Raw genomic sequence first — 18,932 nt, 5'->3', positions numbered from 1 at the left:
AATTTATCTTATTAGAAGTGATGCTTTCCAAAATAACATGAAATTAATATGAGAATTTAGTTTCCTATGTGATTTCATCCATGTCTGGGTCACAGTATAAAAATATGGAAACCGTGTTCAAATGGAAAGGATACACAAGCAAACAAACAAGAAAAAGGCACCAGAATCACTGTTGTCTTCCTTATAAATCAATACAGTACATTGTTATCTGTCCTTTTATCAAACTTCTGCTCTCTTAGAAAATGCATCAGCCCAGCAGTACAGCAGCTCCAGCTTCTTCACAATGAATTTTTCTCTGCTGTTAAATACACTACGTTTCCCAGCAACTCAGCACCCTCTCACACTGGTCCCTAGGGACTCTAACATCAAAGAGATGGTCCACACTAGCATCCAACAATACAGTCTGCACAGTGTGGTTCTGTAAGTTAGTAAAATCCTGCTGCTGAAGTAGTTCTGCACGGGAAGAGTAGTCGTCAGCTGACTGTAGCCAGTTTCTACAAACTAAAGCAGTGCTGATAAACACTGCTCAGGATCACTATTGTGAATATTAAACAGCCAAGTAGCATAAAAACAAATCCCAGTTGAATATTCATTTGTTTAAATAAACAGTTTCTTATTGAAGGCAATACGCAAATATTTTATTTTAACAAAGGAGGTAACTTGAGTGTGGTAGTGCTACTTGAGAGGCTGAGGTATATGAAAAAATAGAAGCCAGAAGTTTAAATATAACCTGAGCAGCACTGAGAGACCACATCACAAAATGGAAAACAGCAGCAACAGCATAAACCTGAGGAGTTTAAACCATAAGCACAGCTCCAATACATAATCAGACCACAGACTTAAAAGAAAGGCAGACCAAAAACACCTATGTGCCATAAAATGTAGAGTAAAATAAAATAAGGCAGAGTGCAAACATTGTTCTACCAGGATTTGGTGTTAGGCAACCAAAATATCTCTCAAAGGAAAATTACCATATTATTTGAACTAAGAGTGATATATGGTAGATTGAATAAATAGTATAATAACTTACTTGTGTTGGTTAATGTAAGAACATACTGTATTTACAGGCTATGAAAACAAATGTTTTTTTGTCTAATTCCATTCACAGACACTGTAAAAATCATGAGGAAAAACAAATTTTTAAATGGCTGTTTGGAAAAGGTGAAATGATTTTGCTGTGTACATACTCATTTCTGGCCAAACCTGAACTAAGAATACTAATAAAACCTGTATTTTTTTCAATAATCTTGTAGAATTCAGTTTGGAAAATCAGAATTTGGCTAACCTCTGCTTCATTAGTTTATTATCATTAAAATGAAGTCCTATTGTAATTTTAAAAGATATATTTCTTTTGAGTTGTGATCAAATATATCTATTCGTGATGTTATTTTTAAAAGTACACGTAATTCTATTGAGAATACCAAATAAAAAGTAAGGCTACAATTTCATGGCATGTAGTGTTCTGGTGAATTTGAGTTGTTTGTGTTAAAACTCAGGTCTATATGAATTAAACCAATAGTTAACCATGTCAGCTTGCTTGGAGTCTTGCCCACTTTGTCAAAAGGTGGAATTCAAATAAAAAATTTAGTGTTCATGAGTTGTGTCCAAATGGAACCAAATGTGCACTCAGAATATGATTAAAAGAGCCTTTTGTGATGATGCATAGACTTAGAAAAATTAATACTGTGGGCCTATGTTTTTTATTGGGTGAAATTCTGTAAGGTGAGTTTCATAAAACAGATTTCCCACCTGTTTGTTCAGCTGCTTTGCCCATCGTGTGCAAAATTCCTCAAGTTACCAGTTCTTATTCTACTTTTACTTTTGATTTAAAAAGTAAGACAGTACACCCTATTTCCATTTAAGCATTCTTATACAAGCTTTCCTTTGCAGCAGATATAATCTACTACAGAAAACACAACTGGTCAAAATGCAAAGAACTAATGACCATGGGTGCCCAACCTCAACTGATACAGCTACAGCACAACCCTTAAGCCCAAGGCTCAGGAAACAACATAGCGGAGGAGACTTTAACTTTGGAAGAGCTAGAAGACTAGAAAGTCTGTGGCAAGATTGTGCCTCCTGGCTATGGCAAGGTCATTAAACCCATGAAATCGCAACAGTATGGTTACCTAAAGAGGACCTGAGCAGGGATAACACCAGTTGACAAGTCTAAATGATAAGAGAAATCTCCTGGGCTCTACCTCTAGGGAATTAAACTGCTGAGGGAGATGAATTTGTCTTCCTCTATCAGCACTAAGTGGACTCAGCCCACATATATGTGTGTATATATTTTTATAACTCTAATAAATATATAAATAGAATAATAAAAGTAAAAGTCATGAAGTTGAGAGAGAACAAGGAGATGTGGGAGGGAATATAGAAATGTACAATGACATAAATATTGTACATGAAATTAATTTAATTTAAAAAAGACAAAATGGTATCTGTACTGTAAGACCCAGATTAGGTAATATTTTTATTTTGAAATTTTTCGATTCTTCTTGAATGAATTAATCTATTTTATGGATGTTCAAAAGCTTATAGCAAATGTTTGTTTTCCATGAAGGACGGGTTTTAATTTATATTCTCTTCCCTCATACTGTCTCACAGAGGGAGGGAATTCCTCAATACTAGGCATTTATTAAATATTCCTTTTTTATTTTTAATTTGCTCACTTTACATCCTAACTTTACCCCCTCTCTCATTGCCTCCTGGTTCTACCCTCCCTTCATTATCCTCCCTTCCCTAGTCCTCAGATAGGGAGCTCTCTTCCCCTGTCATCTGACTCCAGCCTATCAAGCCTCATCTGGACTGCCTGCATCCTCCTTCCTCTGTGGCCTGACAAGGCTGTCAGCCAGGGGGAAGTGATCAATAAATAGGCACCAGATTCCATGTCATATTATATGACCCACAAGGAGACTGTGTTGCCTATCAACTACATCTGAGCAAGGGGCCTAGGTCCTCACTATACACTGTCCTTGGTTGGTGCATCAGTCTCTGCAGCACCCTCTTCTCCGGCCTGATTTGTTGGCTCCATTGATCTCTTGTGGTGCTCCTGTCCTGCCCAGGTCCTTCTATCAACAACTCTTCTATAATACTCCCTAAACTTCACCTCGAAGTTTGGCTGTGAGTCTCAGCATAATCATAAATAAAGACAAAATTATTTTAATGAACCTGTCTGTTTAGAAATACAGAACAATATCTATAATAATATTTATAACAATAATATTAATGTAATAATATTTCCATATAAATAAAATTATTCCCCATGTTTAAAGGACCAAGATGTTTAATGAAAAATTTTTTTTAATATGCAGGTTGAAGAACACTATGGAGATAAGTAAAAAGCTAAGTATTTAGTAAGTATTTAGTGGCTTTTCTTCTTTACTCTTTAAATGAGTCCCATGTATCCATATGGTAATGGAGCCTGTGATTTATGGGGCCAGCTTTAGCTAAGGTTTAAAAATATGCCTGTTTGGAGACTTTGGAGAGGGTGGGAGACCAGATCAAATTCAACAACTGAGTAATGAATAAGGAGTAAGAGGCATTTTACTCTCCTCAGACTTGCTTTTCCTGCTCATTTGCCTGTTGGAGACATGCTAAATCCCACAAAGCATTAGTATGTATGGAAGAGATCCCTATTTCTGACCTGCTATGTATCAGTTCTGTTTGGGCTTACCTCAAAGTGTTCTCCATGTCAACTGGTCTTTTAAGTGACACCTGCTTACATTTCAAAATTCACTATGGTGACACATTTCTTAGGTTATGCCTTTCTACTAGAACTTGTTCACTATGAATTCATTTACGTTTCCAAGGTCATTGAAGTCAAACAAATCTCTCCCTTGGTTTTCCTTGTTTCAACTATCTGGATATTTTGTGTCTACTTGCTCATCCCTGCGACTTATAGACTCTTTTACAATATTTACCTCACCTTCCAAGCCCACAAGAGCCTTTGTAAATCACAGCCAAGAAAAAACAATCTGACATAAAGTTAATAAAGATCTCAATTAACTGTGGTAGAAGAGAATTTGGCCACAGATTTTGGTAAAGAATACCATGCCCTGAGGTCTATTCTATTCTGTATCCATCTATGAAAAAAAAAAAAAAAAAAAAAAAAAAAAAAAAGCACCTTGATTCCAAAGGAAAGGTTTCAAAAACTAAACATAGCTTACAAAAAATATATATGCTCTCTACATTCAAACCATTAAATCTACTTTCTTGACTCATACATGAGCCTTTATGGTCTTTTTATTTAGTCCATAGCATGGATGAAAACAAACAGTAGCAGAGCTTCTTTTAACACACACACACACACACATACACACACACACATGCCAAACTATTTCTTGCTTATAACAGGAAAGTGGTTTTTGAATTCTCAACTAAAAGTTTCACTTTTCCCTTTTTTTTTTTTTTTTTTTTTTTTTCTGATCAGTGTCCCCAGGAAGCTGAAATTGGATAGTCACTGAAAACTATAAAAGAAGACCAGCCACTCTCTGTAATTTTTGTTAAAGCATTCCTCTTCAACACAGTTACTGTGCTGTGAGATGGTGTTTTACAGAAGCACACTTTTAAACTTTATTTCTAAAAGTAATCTGTCAATATTTAGGATTTCCACTTTTCTGGCTGTATTCGCCACGACAATTGGGCCATAACAAAATGGTTTCTATCACTTGTAATGAGGTTCCCTCTTCAAATTGAGACACCCAGGGAGCCAGGTATCCCAATACAGCTGTAAATTCCTATGGGGAATTGGGCTGAATTTATCCACTCAAAGGGAAAGGACCTCATCATAAGGACAGTGAGATGTCCCTCCAACACTTGGCAGACTCTTAAGACTCTGAGGTTCCCTTTGACTGAATAGCAAATGCTTAAGATAAAAGCCCTTCTTCTTGGAGCATCACTTAAATACCATCAAATCTGAACCCTTGCAATACTGACCACCTCTGATGAACTTTCCCTTGTCCAGTTTCAATTTTGACCTTACATTTAAGTTTCTTATTTCTCCTCACTCCTGCTTACTCTTAGCCCTGCTCTCATCCTGACCACAAAAGCTTTCTTTATGACTGGAGTCAGGCTTGATACTCTTCATCGGTTACTTTCAGAATTCAAATTATATGTAAATTCTCTGTTCAAATGTCACACCAACAGTCCATGAGTAAGTGTACCTCACTCCTGTTTCTAACAAAATGCATAGCTTTACTTGGAATCTTATTTTCCAAGTCGCTCTATGGCATAGTGGTTAAAATTTGTCACTATAGTTTGCCTGTTTGTGGCATTCTACCCTGAGGAAATAATATAAATGTCCACAAAACTGGACCAATAAATGTCCATGAAGAGTTATGTAAAGTGAGATTCTAGGGTTCACTCTTCCAAGCCACCCTCTTTCTTACCATAAGTATATTCAAGGTGTTTTTGAGGCCAACCACCACCATTCTGATTACTTATTAAAGGAACCAAGATTCACTGAACTGTATTGTACTCATAATTATGGTTTATATAAGTAAATATGTAAATCAATACCACCCTAAGGGAATGGAATATGATAGAGAGTATGCATAAGACTCTGGGTTCACTTCACTGGCATTCAAATTTTAAATTCAATAATGAATGAATAACTACATATTATCTACAGGGGGATATTCACAGACCAGAACCTGATAGAGTTCCAAGCAAAGGTTTTTTTTTTTGTTTGTTTGTTTTGTTTTTTTTTTTTGTCCCTAGTATTCACACTCATTAGGACCCCGAGGTTCTATGAATTTAGGAAGATTCTTATAGGGGAAGCTGACAGAAGCAACACAGTTCAAAATTGCATTCAGGCTTGACTGCAGAGATAAGTTGACTCATTACAGATCCGAATGGTTGAACTTAGTCTTCACATCAGCTTACGTTATATAACCCAAAACCCACTTTAAATCCCATGGACTGTCTTCTAATATGACCCTCGTTCATCCAGAGAATATTAGGTGTAGCCCATCTTCATACTAAACAAAGGACTTGTCATTTGCCATTGGACGCTGAAAGCAGAGGCTAGTTCTCTATTTTTGGAAGTCCATGTTTTGTTTGTTTGTGTGTTTGTTTGACTAATGTTTCTTCAGTGGCATGTAAAGAGAGCAGTGCATGCCATTTAAAGCATCATTGTGCCATTTCCATGTGTGTTACAATAAATTGTATTGGTTTGGCCTAAGAAGTTAATAACTGACAGAAAGTCTGAAACATACTTTAAAGCTGCAAACACTATCCTGGGCAGAATCTAAACTCATTGTTATCTACTCGTAAACTAAAACAAACTACTCTAAATCTCATAACATACAAATATCCCAAGCACTTGCTAATCTTAACCTCAGAGGCTTCTCTCCTTCTTCCATCAACTGCCAACTCTTTCCTCCCCTCTCCAGGAAGACCCACCTTCCACTGCCTGCCCTTCTGCCTAGCTGATTGGCTAAACAGCACTTTATTGACAGTTGTTACATCCACTCAAGACATCCCTCCACACGTATTTTTCTGTTCCAGATTATCTGTTCTATTGATCTTCTCTACCTATAAGCAAACATTCCTCCTTTATGCCTTATGAATACATAACAAGAGGAGTAAATGAGAGTTTTGTTTAAGACACTGGAATTACAACCCAGTCAAGCCTATCTGAACCTCCTACCTGCATTTCTGAGTTTAGATTAGATACAATTTTGTCGTTCTCCAAGGACCACTGGAGGTTTTAAGTTTAGATTTGAACCAAGTATACTGCCACAGTTGTTAGTAGAAACAATCAAAGACTTAGTCCATATATGTAATGTATGTAAAATAGTGTGCAAATACTTCAAAACTTAAAGATTTTATTAAAAAAAAAAAAAAGCAAACAAACTAAATTTCAAGTTTAAGTCAGGCAGGGTGACACACTTCTTTAGTTCTAGCACTCAAAGACAGGCTGACCTCTGAGTTTGAATCTAACTTCATCTACAGAGTGAGTCCCAGGACAGCCAGGGCTACACTAAGAAACTCTGTATTGAAAACAACAGCAAAGCCGGGCGTGGTGGCGCACGCCTTTAATCCCAGCACTCGGGAGGCAGAGGCAGGCGGATCGCTGTGAGTTCGAGGCCAGCCTGGTCTACAAAGTGAGTCCAGGATGGTCAAGGCTACACAGAGAAACCCTGTCTCGAAAAACAAAAAAAAAAAAAAAAAAAAAAAAAGAAAAAGAAAGAAAGAAAACAACAGCAGCAGCAGCAGCAGCAACAACAACAACAACAACAAAATCAAGCTTAAAATAAAAGTAATCTCGGAAATTACAGGAAGACAGAAAGGTCAGCAGAGATGGGAAACAGTGTATACCCAATTGAAAGTGTTTATTCCAGCCGACTGGGACTACACTCAGGACACCCCAGTGTGGCCTCAGGTGTCCAGAACATGAAGTATGTAAAAGCAGACACCGGGTCACTGCATCTCCCTCTACACCTGCAGGAGAAGCTTCACAGGGTAGGCAGTTTGAAGCAAACAATTTTTAACAGAAGCTGTTATTAGGAGAGGCTTTGAACAAATAGGTACTTAAGATAAACAGTTAACTGAAGGACTTTCCACACAAACAGGCAGTTTTAACAAAAGCTAAGATAACTAGGAGATCTTGACCTTTGGTTCCTAGAACAGAGTTGGGTAAATATCCATGGCCTTCTCCATCAAGGAGATAAGATTCTATTTAAACTTGGAATGCCTTCAGCAAGAATTCAAGATGGAGAAACCTCTGCACTGTCTTGCCCTGTCAATGCTCATCTACCCACAAAGCTAAAATTGGTTATTCTAGGTCAGCTAACATTTTTTGACAGTACATAAAGTCTTTGGGATGGAATCTACCAGACCTCCTTAATCATCTGTCCCCTGGCTGGATCCTGGAGGCACTAGCATTTGTAAGCTCCTTAAATTTAAAAATTTCTTTTTCAGTAATTGTTCAAGAAAGAAAATATAGAGAATAATATAAGTTAGGGAACTTAATTTCTGTCAACATTATAATTTAAAGTAATCTGTTTAGATTTATTAGCATGTGTTATATATAATAATGGTTTTATCATGACGTGTTCACGCATATGTATATACGCATATGTATATTGGATCTAGATCATATTTACCCATAGCCCTTGTGGTCAGCTCACACTCCACTGACCCTCCTCTTTCCAGCTTGGCCTCCAGCCATTGTCTTGTCTTCTTTTCTCTTTTTTTCTTTTTACTAGATACACAGACCAAAATACAATTTAGCATAGTTAAAAATTATAGATAGCATTATTTTGAATCACTAAGGATAGAGGTTATATTCATTATCTCAATGACAAAATCGCATTCAAAAATATTTCATGTTGCCTTTGCACTGGTTTTCTTCTTTCAAAACGATTTCTTCATTTGTGCAATTCTTTTTTCTTGATTATATTTTCTCTCTCTGAAAGTTTCTACAATTTTTAGGAAGAGAGACTCAATTCACTGAGCTCTTCACTTCAGCCACTGATTGGTAGTAAACACCATTAAGACATTCACTTTTGAGATTCACTTTGCCTCTGTGAATTGAGGGCACCAACAAATGCTAGCTGCCTCGCCTCTGAGTTGTAGCTGGCTATAGTGTCTCATGTAGTGTATATGAGGTTGTTATCAGATTTAGGCTAGAGTTACTAAAAAATGTCCTTACAATTCTACTCAATATCCATGCATGCTTTAGAACAACAGGGCCATGTTATACTTGGATGTAATTTTCCTATGTGCCAAGCTGAATCAATTGCTGTTTCCTTCAACTTTAGCCTTGCAGTATTTAGGACTGGCACATTGAATATGGTTTCTCCAAGGCTATCCCTCTAGCTTTTTACTGTCATAGAATTTATGACTATAGAGGCATTACTCATGAATATGTTACTTTAAAGTAGTCAGCAGCTTATACCAATGATTGTTTCATGCACATCTTTGTACTCTGCTTCTTTATATATGCATGCATGTTTCAGATAAAAAAAATTATAGAAACTCGTTGTGCTTTTTCTTCTTCCTTTTTCCCTAATGACTCACCTTTAAAGAGCTCCTATTTATAAAGGACCACCAAGTAGCTCCAAAATAAAATTCAATTGACGACTCATTTTGTGTTTCTGAAAAAGACCCCTGACTTCTCTGTAATTATAAACCATTACATGCATCATATAACATTAATAGGAAAGTGCATTTAAAAATACTTTTTCCTTATGATAGTCCTTTTTCTCTGAACTGAGTAATTGCTTTGCTTTTTTTATGAACTTGTTTTAGAAAATAGAGACACCACTCAGATGGCTATTACTCCGGATGTTCAAATCCTGTCACTTTTTCTGGAAGAGCACTGCATTCAGCAGAATGAAAAAGGTAAGAGTGTACATTTGTTGAAACAAATACATTTCCTGGCTGATCATAGGTTGTGTGAAACAGCTAAAAAATGGAATGTTGACTGACAGCTGGCCTCTGTGACCTCCTATCTCTTGCCAATGGTAATGTAACTGAACTACACACATATTTTTAAATATGTCCTATGGGTGTGTTCTCATCAGCAGAAAAGAAAACAAGCTGCCCACTTGGTATGAAAACATTTGTCTTAGTCTCATTCCACAAGAGTTTACATATGCCTTCACATAAAACATTCTAAAACTTACTAAGCATACTTTCTTTCTTTCCACAAAGATGCTTTACAATCACTATTTTGTTTGGTTTGGTTTTTCTTAAACACAGTTTATTACTGTTTAATTGTGATGGGCAAATGAAGGGTCAGAAATAAGGTAACGACCTAGAAATAATCTAGATTACGTGGCTATGTCAGTGACCTCTAATAGCTTCCACCCCTATTTTTTTAATTATAGATAAAATATCATGAATAAAAATAAAAATCAAAAGGATGGGACTGAGTGCAGTTCTGCTCTGTATGAAGATTTTAGCTACATGGAATTGGCATCTCCAGATACAGCATTTGAACTTGTCTTTTGACCTCAGGCCTTTCCATCAGCAAGAGCGCTGCTGCCTTGTGATGACATTTGGCAGCTGAGAATGAAGGCCATAAAATAAACGGTCCACACAGGAGAGATTCAGGGCTGAGTTGTAACTTCCAAGGAGTCCATGTCTGTGTGGGGATATATCTGAACTCTAGACTGGAAATATGGATCTATCTATAGATTGCAAGAAAAGAAAATACTAACAAGTGGATTTAAAAGCCGAACACACCTAAGACCTCCTGTTGTTACATATTACAGAAAAGGAAATTGAAGGTACCTATGCTTTACTTGGTAGACTCCTAAGCAAAAATTATACTTACAACTTTTTAAAGTGGTTGTTGAGGAAGCCATATTGAACCTGGTAGTGTTGTATATAGATCTGATTCAGTCACAACTTATTTAACCTTGGAGAACTCAGTTAATCTGTCCAAATATCCAACGCCTTACGATGCTAAAGACACTTTCAGCTAACTGTTAAAAGATTACCAACTGCCACATTTTATTATCCATGCATTCTCTCATCTAATTCTCACAATGATCCTACAAATAAGTCCTATATTATTATTTCTATTTTATAATAATGAAACTGAGACATAGTTGCGATTGTATTCTTATTAAAAATATTTATCAAATATCTTTTTATTGCTTATTGTATGCTGGATACTATTTGAGGTGTTGCTTAACTACAGCACCTTTCTACACATTTCTTCCAATTCTGTCTTTACAACATGAAAACTGAAACACAGGTTGATGGCTTACTAAAAGTCATATTCAGTAAGTAATTGGACAGGGTTTGCACACGCACAGTGTGATATCAAACGCACTCCAAAACCACTGTTATTGATTCTTAGGGATGCTCTAAACATGGAATAACATTATGATGACAATACATGAATGATAAAAATACAATAATTGGCATTGATAGGAGTTTAGTTAGAAGATTATGAGAAATATGACCTAATTTGTGGATGAATCACAAGTACGGTACTGGTAAAAAAAATGCAGGTTTGTTTTCAAACTACATCTTTTCATTGTAAATTTTTGAAAACTAGCATGGAAGTTGTTGGATGAGAACAGAGAATGAGAAAGAACAAAAAATGGGGTCAGACAGCTTTCCAGTTTCATGGAGCCTTGTAGACCATTAGGCATACTGATGGTTGTTCTGAGTAAGATTTTTTAAAAGAAGCCATTGGTAAGCTTTGGGCAAAGTTAAAAAAAACTATCTGACTTCAACATTTTAACTGGATCACCCTATCTGCCTTGTGGAGAAGAGAATAACAGGGAAGCCAGGAGAGAGCAGTTACTGTAACTGCTATTACTTGAGGCTGGAAGAATTATGAAAAATGCCTAGAGCCTGTCCAAGAGTTAGTGGGTATCAAACAGGGTTTCCAACCACAGCCTGTTTGAGTTAACCATGTATGATTCTGATGGGATAAGGATGGTGAAGGCTTTGAAGCCTTTTTTGATCCAGACACAAAATATGATCTCTTCTAATGGAATCTACGGTGAGAAATGAACTTCTTGTACACTTAAACAGAATTTTATATTCTAAAAAAAAAGTCATAATTATTGGTAAGATATTATAATAGCTGATTCAAATAATGGAACCCATAAACAGTGCAAAATCATCCCTTAATAAGTGGTTTTATTAGAAATTATTTCATAAGCACATGAATTAGTGCTGTGTTTTCTATCAGAAGTAGGCCAAGAGATAATTAGCTGTAATAGATATTTCATGCATGAATCCCTGGAAATAATATCACATAAGGACAATTGAACCAGAAACCCACTGTCATTCCAAGGCAAAAACCACTCCACAACTAAGAGTATTTGCCTGGTAAATATTAGAATCCTTAATAAATGGCATCAACAAGTTGTTTTACTTATTTCTGTAGGGCTCCTAAGGATCAGCAATGAGATTGTACCCATTGACTATGCCAATGCCATCTTTGCTTGGAAGTCTGGCAATAATGTCTATGGATTAAAGTCGCCAAATAGCAATGAGCTTCCTGGAGGCACACAAATTCATAGAAGACTATACTACTCAATATACTGAGCACTAGCTGCAATAGCAAATAGTTACCAAGTTTCCAACACTTTAAACTTCATATAAATTAATTTTTCTCTCATAGCCTGACATCAGTGCAGTGGTTCTTATCAATCAATATCTTCCAAGCAATGGCTGAGCTATGCTAGATGCTCATTTATGATCTCTTTTGAAATCCCACATTTGGAAGAATTATTGTTATGTTCTTCCATAACAATGAGGTTTAGTTAAAGTGATATGTGTGACATCATATGTATGTGTATTATATAATATGTATATTATAGAAGTGCCTTTACTATGTCTTTCCCATTAGACTAGGTTAACATAAGGGGGATGTTATTTCTATTGACAATCATATGCCAGTACATAGATCTGTTCTTGACACATGGTACTCCTAAATTAAATAGTTGTCAAACAAATGATTAAAAATTACCTCCTGTATTGTCCTTGGCTGGTGCCTTAGTTGGAGCGGGACCCCTGGGCCCAAATCTGCCTATCATATTGTTCTACTTGTAGATTTCTAGGACCCTCTGGATCCTTTTATTTTGCTATTCTCCCATGCGTCTCTCATATAGAGTCCCAATAGGATGCCTTCCCCTCTGTCCCAGTTTCTTGGTAAGTGAAGGCTTTCATGGGACATGCCCCTTGGGCTAGTATGCAGATATAAGTGAGTATATACCATTTGAGTCTTTCTGCTTCTGGGTTAACTCACTCATTATGATCACTTCTAGCTCAATCCATTTATCCACAAATTTCGGGAATTCCTTGTTTTTAATAGCTGAGTAGTATTCCATAGTGTATATGTACCACAGTTTCTTTATCCACTCTTCTACTGAGGGACACTTAGGCTGTTTCCATGTTCTGGCTATTATGAATAAGGCTGCTATGAACAGATCTAGCCAATGGTCAGAATATTCTCCACAGTTGAGTGGAGAGTGTGATATGACTTTCTCACGTACTATGGTGCCTCATATTTGACCATGTCCCCTGGAGGGGGAGACCTGGTGGCACTCAGAGGAAGGACAGCAAGTAGCCAAGAAGAGACTTGATACCCTATGAGAATATATAGGGGGAGGTAATCCCCCTCAGGAACAGTCATAGGGGAGGGGAATAATGAGAAAATGGGGGGGGGGGAATGATAGGATACAAGGGATGGGATAAACATTGAGATGTAACAAGAATAAATTAATAAAAAAAAATTACCTTTGAGAGGTATTAGGATTTGTTCAGTTTTTTGTCTTGTTTTGTTTGAGAATCAACTGTAAGTTAACTATAGCCTATTTAAATCTAGAATTTCCCTAATTTTTTCTTGAAAACGGCTACCGTTCATTACTTACAAGTGGAGTATATCAATACCCATCTCAGTACTTGCTCCCCACTAAAGTCCCTTCACCACACACACACACACACACACACACACACACACACACACAAAATCACCATCAATAGCCACCCATACATACCCACAATCACTCAAACTGCTTTTCATCCAATGTCCCTACTTCATCGTTTCCTCAGTAACTCTGGCTTGAACATCTCGGAAATCTTTTTTAACAGTTCTCTCAGGTCTCATTAGTTACTAAACCCAACATATTTGACCCACGAAAGATCGCTTGAATTCATCCTTTTCTTCCTTGTCCTCCTGCTACTATCCTAGTTGAGGTTTTCATTACTTGTCACCTGATCTAATTCAATAGCCTCCCAGGGTGTCTCTTCACTTTTATTCTCTCCCTCTTCCAATCTACTTTACACATTGCAGCCAGAGTAATTGACCTAAGGGTCAGTTCACTCCCCTAGTCAAAAACCTTCTGTGACTCCCCATTTTTAACCAAAAAGAGCAGCAAACCCTCAGCCTGGAATTCAAAAGCCTATGTAATCTGGCCCCAATTTACTTTATATTTTTGTCTTATTTTATACTACTCTTCCTCATAGCAAAACTGCTTTTGTTTTCATTTCCAGGACTTGACTTGCACTTCATTACTTTCAAGCTTTACTCATGGTAAGTCTGACCTCCCTTCCTTCCCATGAACCTGCTGTCTCCTCTCACTTCACTCCACAGGGAGTTTCAGGTCACATCAACTGAGTGTTTCAAGAGTTGTATGGACAAGATTCTGTAGCTCAGTAATTCACTTCTGAATATCTTGGTTAGAGGGTTATTTTTCTTTAAAACCAGTCCTTTATTGATCCATACATACTGTGTATTTTCTCAGCCAAATCAGCTTTTTAAGTGTAGTTATGTCTTCTCTTCCTATTGTTTTCACTTTATCTTTTGGTTCTTTTCTTTATTGAGCTTTGCCAAAATATATAAACCAGGAGTTACTACATTAAAAACAACTCAAAATTTGTTTTCATAAACAAATGTTTTTATTTTTGTTGGTTGAAAATATGGAAATTTTTCAGGGAGTATTTCAATTTTAGTAGTTTATGCTTATCAATAATAAAAGCACACACTTGTGTCACAAAGACTATCAAAACTTATCTCATTTACCCCTTGACTGTTCCATTCATTTTCAGCTGTTTAGGTTTCTCCAAACAAATTTTTCAATGGAAGACTGTCACTCAATAATCCCTAAAACTTAGTTTCAATGATCTTAAAATTTACTTTTTAAAAAAAAAAAAATTATGGCTTTCCGTTTCTGTCCAGGAGAAAGTAAACGGATTAGACATCACATCATACTGTGTAATAAGGAACTACATAACCCAACAGAATACATGAAGTGAATATTCTCAGACATTAAATCACTGATAGCTTAGGACAACAAGATACACAAACAAAAGACACAGGTTGGGTACACTGTATGATTTTTCTACCTTTCATAGCATATGATGGCAGCCTATCACAGCTGAAGAGAGAGAGATCAAATAACTACCTCCATTGAGCTCCATAGAAGTCCCACACACTTTCATATTTTGATGATGATTTTTTTGTTATTATAAGACACCTTGAGGCTGGGAAAATAATTTGGAGGAAAAGAATATTATTGTGATTTGTGAAGTGAATAATTCTAGATCACGTGGGGATAGTATATATTTACATTTTAACTAACCAAAGTGGAGAGACCTAAATTTAAATTTATGGGTTTGACAGTGACTCAGGACAGGCTATACAGTGCCATTATCATAAACTTAACCCCAGAGAAGAATAAAAGCCATAGTATATCTATCATAAAATATTAAAAGAAAAAGAAACCTAAGAAAATAAATCTAAGACAGAGCAAGGTGATAAACAAGAAAATTAAACAATAATTTCATGTATCACTTTATTTTCAAGAAAACTAAAATCCGCAGACCAAACAATATAACATTTATAGTGTCTAACATGAAAAAAAAATGACTAGACATGTGAAAACAAGGACATGATACCTCTGAACAAAGAACAGACAGAAACTTCATATTTGCTACTAAATATGCTGTAAAAATAAAAAGAATATTTATAAAAGGAATCAAAGAGAGAAAATAACAAAGTAGATAAATGTAGCATTAGAGATAAAATCACATTATTCAGATCAGAAAGTTTTGAGTATGAGAGCATAGCCAAATACACTATGCAAAATAAACAATGTAAACAGAAAAAAAACTTTAAATGACTAACTTAAAAAATCCCAGAATATATTATACATGATAGTTGAATAAATACTATTCAAGAGTTTAGTAAATTTGAAAAAGCTAATAACTCAGACATAGGAAACCAAACACATTCCCAACAGAATAATATGAAACACCCAAAATATGACGCAGTATAAAACCACTAAAAGCAATAATGAAAGATAATGACAATGAAAACATAAGATTAAAGAAAAAAAACACAAGCTACAAAGTAAGGAACCAGGGTAACTATTGAGTACATCTAATATAGGACTAATCTGCTTAGAAAATTATACAGCAGGATATTGTTAGTTTCTTGAAACTGCAAAAACCACATCAATCTCTAACTCTACAACTAGTGAATACTATATGTGATAGTAAAGAAAACGTAAAATAAAAACATATTTCATGGGTAGTAGTGGCGCACTCCTTTAATCCCAGCACTGGAGGCAAAGTCAGGCAGATCTCTGAGTTTGAGGCTACTATAGTCTACCTAGTGACTTTCAGGACAGTCAAGGTTACATACAGAAACTCTGTCTTAGAAAAAAAAAGAAAAAAATTGAAAGAAAGGAAGAAGGAAGGAAAGAACAAATGAAAGAAAGAGAAAGGAAGGAAGGAAGGAAGGAAGGAAGAGAGAAAAAAATAAAGAAAGAAAGAAAGTGTTTTTAAAAAGCACTGTACTCTCAGACCTCTATCTGGAGAACTTGCTACAGAACCACAATTGGCCAGAGACTGCACTGAGTCACTTGAATGTTGACACTGAGGACATGTACAGCAAAGCCAGGTAGCCCTGGCTATGCTAAAGGTCAGGAGTCAAAGAAAGTTTGTCTCATACACTTTAAGAAGATCACAGAAGAGCCCATGGGAAACACTTCTAAGCTGAATGAAAAACAATCGTGGACTGTGATTTATAGACAAGGCTCCCTTCATGTGGGGGAGGAGATCCTAGAAATCAAATGGTACAAATGTGCCTAATCAATCAGTAGACCAGCTTCAGAAGGCAATGAAGGAAACCAAAGAAGTGATCCCATTAAAGTAATTCCGAATCGGCAGAGCCGGCTTTCTGTGCTACAGATGTTCATGAGCGTACACTTTGACTACGATACCCAAAGCAACAATCTTATCCCTTGCAAGGAGGCATCAACAAAGATGGCAGCAATTGGTGGCAGGGTCTGGTTGAGGACTCCTCCAAGGGGTCTGCAGGGCTGAGTCCTCCTCCTGAGCTGCAGGAATGGAGAGTGCCAAGTGTGACTCAGTCGCCTCCAAGTGACGTGCCAAGTTGTGATCCCGCTGGGAAGAAGTATAAAGACAAGTATCTGGCTAAGCACAGTTCAATTTTTGAACAGGTGGTTGTTGTTTCCAGCAGGAAGTTGTTCGGCTCCCTGCATTCAAGAGGAAGACCCTGGTGTTGATTGGAGCCAGTGGACTGGATCACAGCCGTAGTGAGAATGCCCTGCTCAGTCGGAATTCAGAAGAGTTTGTGTTCCGTGTCCCCGCCCCCCCACCCCATACAACACGGCCGCCAAGGAAGAGCGAAAAAGATGCGAAGGAGTATCACTTCATCTCAACAGAGGAGATGACAAGGAACATCTTCTGACAAGAAAGTCATGCAGTTTGGCGGCTTATCAGGGCTACATGCTTGGCACAAAATTTGAAACAGCTCACCAGATTCATAAGTAGGACAAGATTGCCATCCTTGACCTTGAGCCCCAGTCTCTGAAGATGGCCTTTCACATTTCGTTGCGTTCATCACACCTACTGATCAGGATGCACACACTGAAGGTCTGTCTGTAGCATCTGTGGAATGACTCTGAGGTCATCCGTAGTCAGCATCTCACTACCTTGACCTCTTTTTGGTGAATAATAGTATTGACAATATTCTGAAAAAATTGTGGTAGTGCATGCCTTTAATTCCAGCACTCGGGAGACAGAGACAGTTGGATTGCTGTGAGTGAGTTCGAAGCCAGCCTGGTCTACAAAGTGAGTCTAGGACAGACAAGGCTACCCAGAGAAACCCTGTCTTGAAAAAAAAAAAAAAAAAAAAAAAAACCAAAAGAAAAAAAACAAAATAATAATAATAATAAAGAAAGAAAGAAAAAAGAAATAACAGCAAGCCTTTTACCAGGCTTGCATTGCAGTTCTCCACACTGGGTGCCTGTCTCCTGGGTTTACTAAATTTACAGAATTGGCAAACCTGTTCCTAGCATTTAGAATGCCATCCCCCTTATGTAGGCTCAATTTTCTTAGCAATTCTATTTTATTACGAACTTACTAGCCAACCAACTTATAACCTGACTACCCTAAACAATAGGAAAAGAAAATTAAAGAATACAGTAATGGAACCATAAGGATATCAGTTCTGAGGAACAGCTCTGGTATAATCAGCAGGATTTCTTCTGCTGGAAGCTGGGACAACCAGAACACAGCAGTTCTTTCTAGGAGCATCTCAAAGTGGAGTGATGAACAGCCAAAACTATCCCAAGTCTCCAAAGGCCCTGCCTTTGGTGTTGGCTCACATTTATACCTCCTCTCAGAATTTGTTCAAGGATGTTTTTCAGCTGGTTAACAACCAATCTCCCCCACACGGTGGTTCGACTTCTAAGGGGATAAACATCACCTGCTCTCTTACAAGTCATTTTCTTATCCCCCACTTGTGATCTAAACAAAAAACAGGTTTATCTCTCCTTCACCCTTACTTAAACCAAAAGTGTTTCTACAACTTCTAGCTCTCTGCAACTGTCCTATGTATGTCAGTAGGATTCAAATCTTCTAACCCGGGCTCCAAAAGGATGGAAGTTTAATTTTTCTACTATCCAGGTTTCAAAATGATCTCTGAAAATCAGCAGTAAGTGCTACCCAAATGCAACTGCTGCACGCAAAAAGTAACTGTCCCCTCTGAAGCCTGAGCTCCTTTATTTTCAAATACACAAAGTATGTTTTGTCTTTTTACTCTAGAATAAGCATCTTCTGAAATTTCTAAAATGCCAAAATCAAACTGCTGCACAATAGATCTTCTGCTGTAGGAAAACCTACTGAAGCAACAAAACACTGCTGTGCCAAAAAATGTAGTTCAGCCATTGATGAAGTAATTAATTTCAGTGGTATTACCCAAACAACAACACAAACATGAGAGTTTTTATTTGTTTGTTTGTTTGAGACAGGTTGTCTCTCTGTGTCTTTCTGTGTCTCTGTCTTTGTCTCTGTCTGTCTGTCTGTCTGTCTCTCTCTCTCTCTCTCTCTCTCTCTCTCTCTCTCTCTCTCTCCCCTCTCCCTTTTTCTCTCTCTTTTCCTGAATCTCCTGAAAAGAATGTCCAGGAGAGTGTTTCCAT

General features: G+C 37.0%; 1 pseudogene; it reads left to right on the top strand.

Moving 5' to 3' along the window:
* Positions 1-17,501, top strand: part of LOC127194901 (55 kDa erythrocyte membrane protein-like) — an 18,949-nt pseudogene extending 1,448 nt beyond the window's left edge.
* Positions 17,502-18,932: the final 1,431 nt, after the last annotated feature.

The sequence above is a fragment of the Acomys russatus genome, chromosome 10 (assembly GCF_903995435.1).
Source record: "Acomys russatus chromosome 10, mAcoRus1.1, whole genome shotgun sequence".
NCBI classification, from domain to species: Eukaryota; Metazoa; Chordata; class Mammalia; order Rodentia; family Muridae; genus Acomys; species Acomys russatus.
Note: the sequence above shows the minus strand (reverse complement) of the source record. Positions and strands in the feature narration are given on the sequence as shown.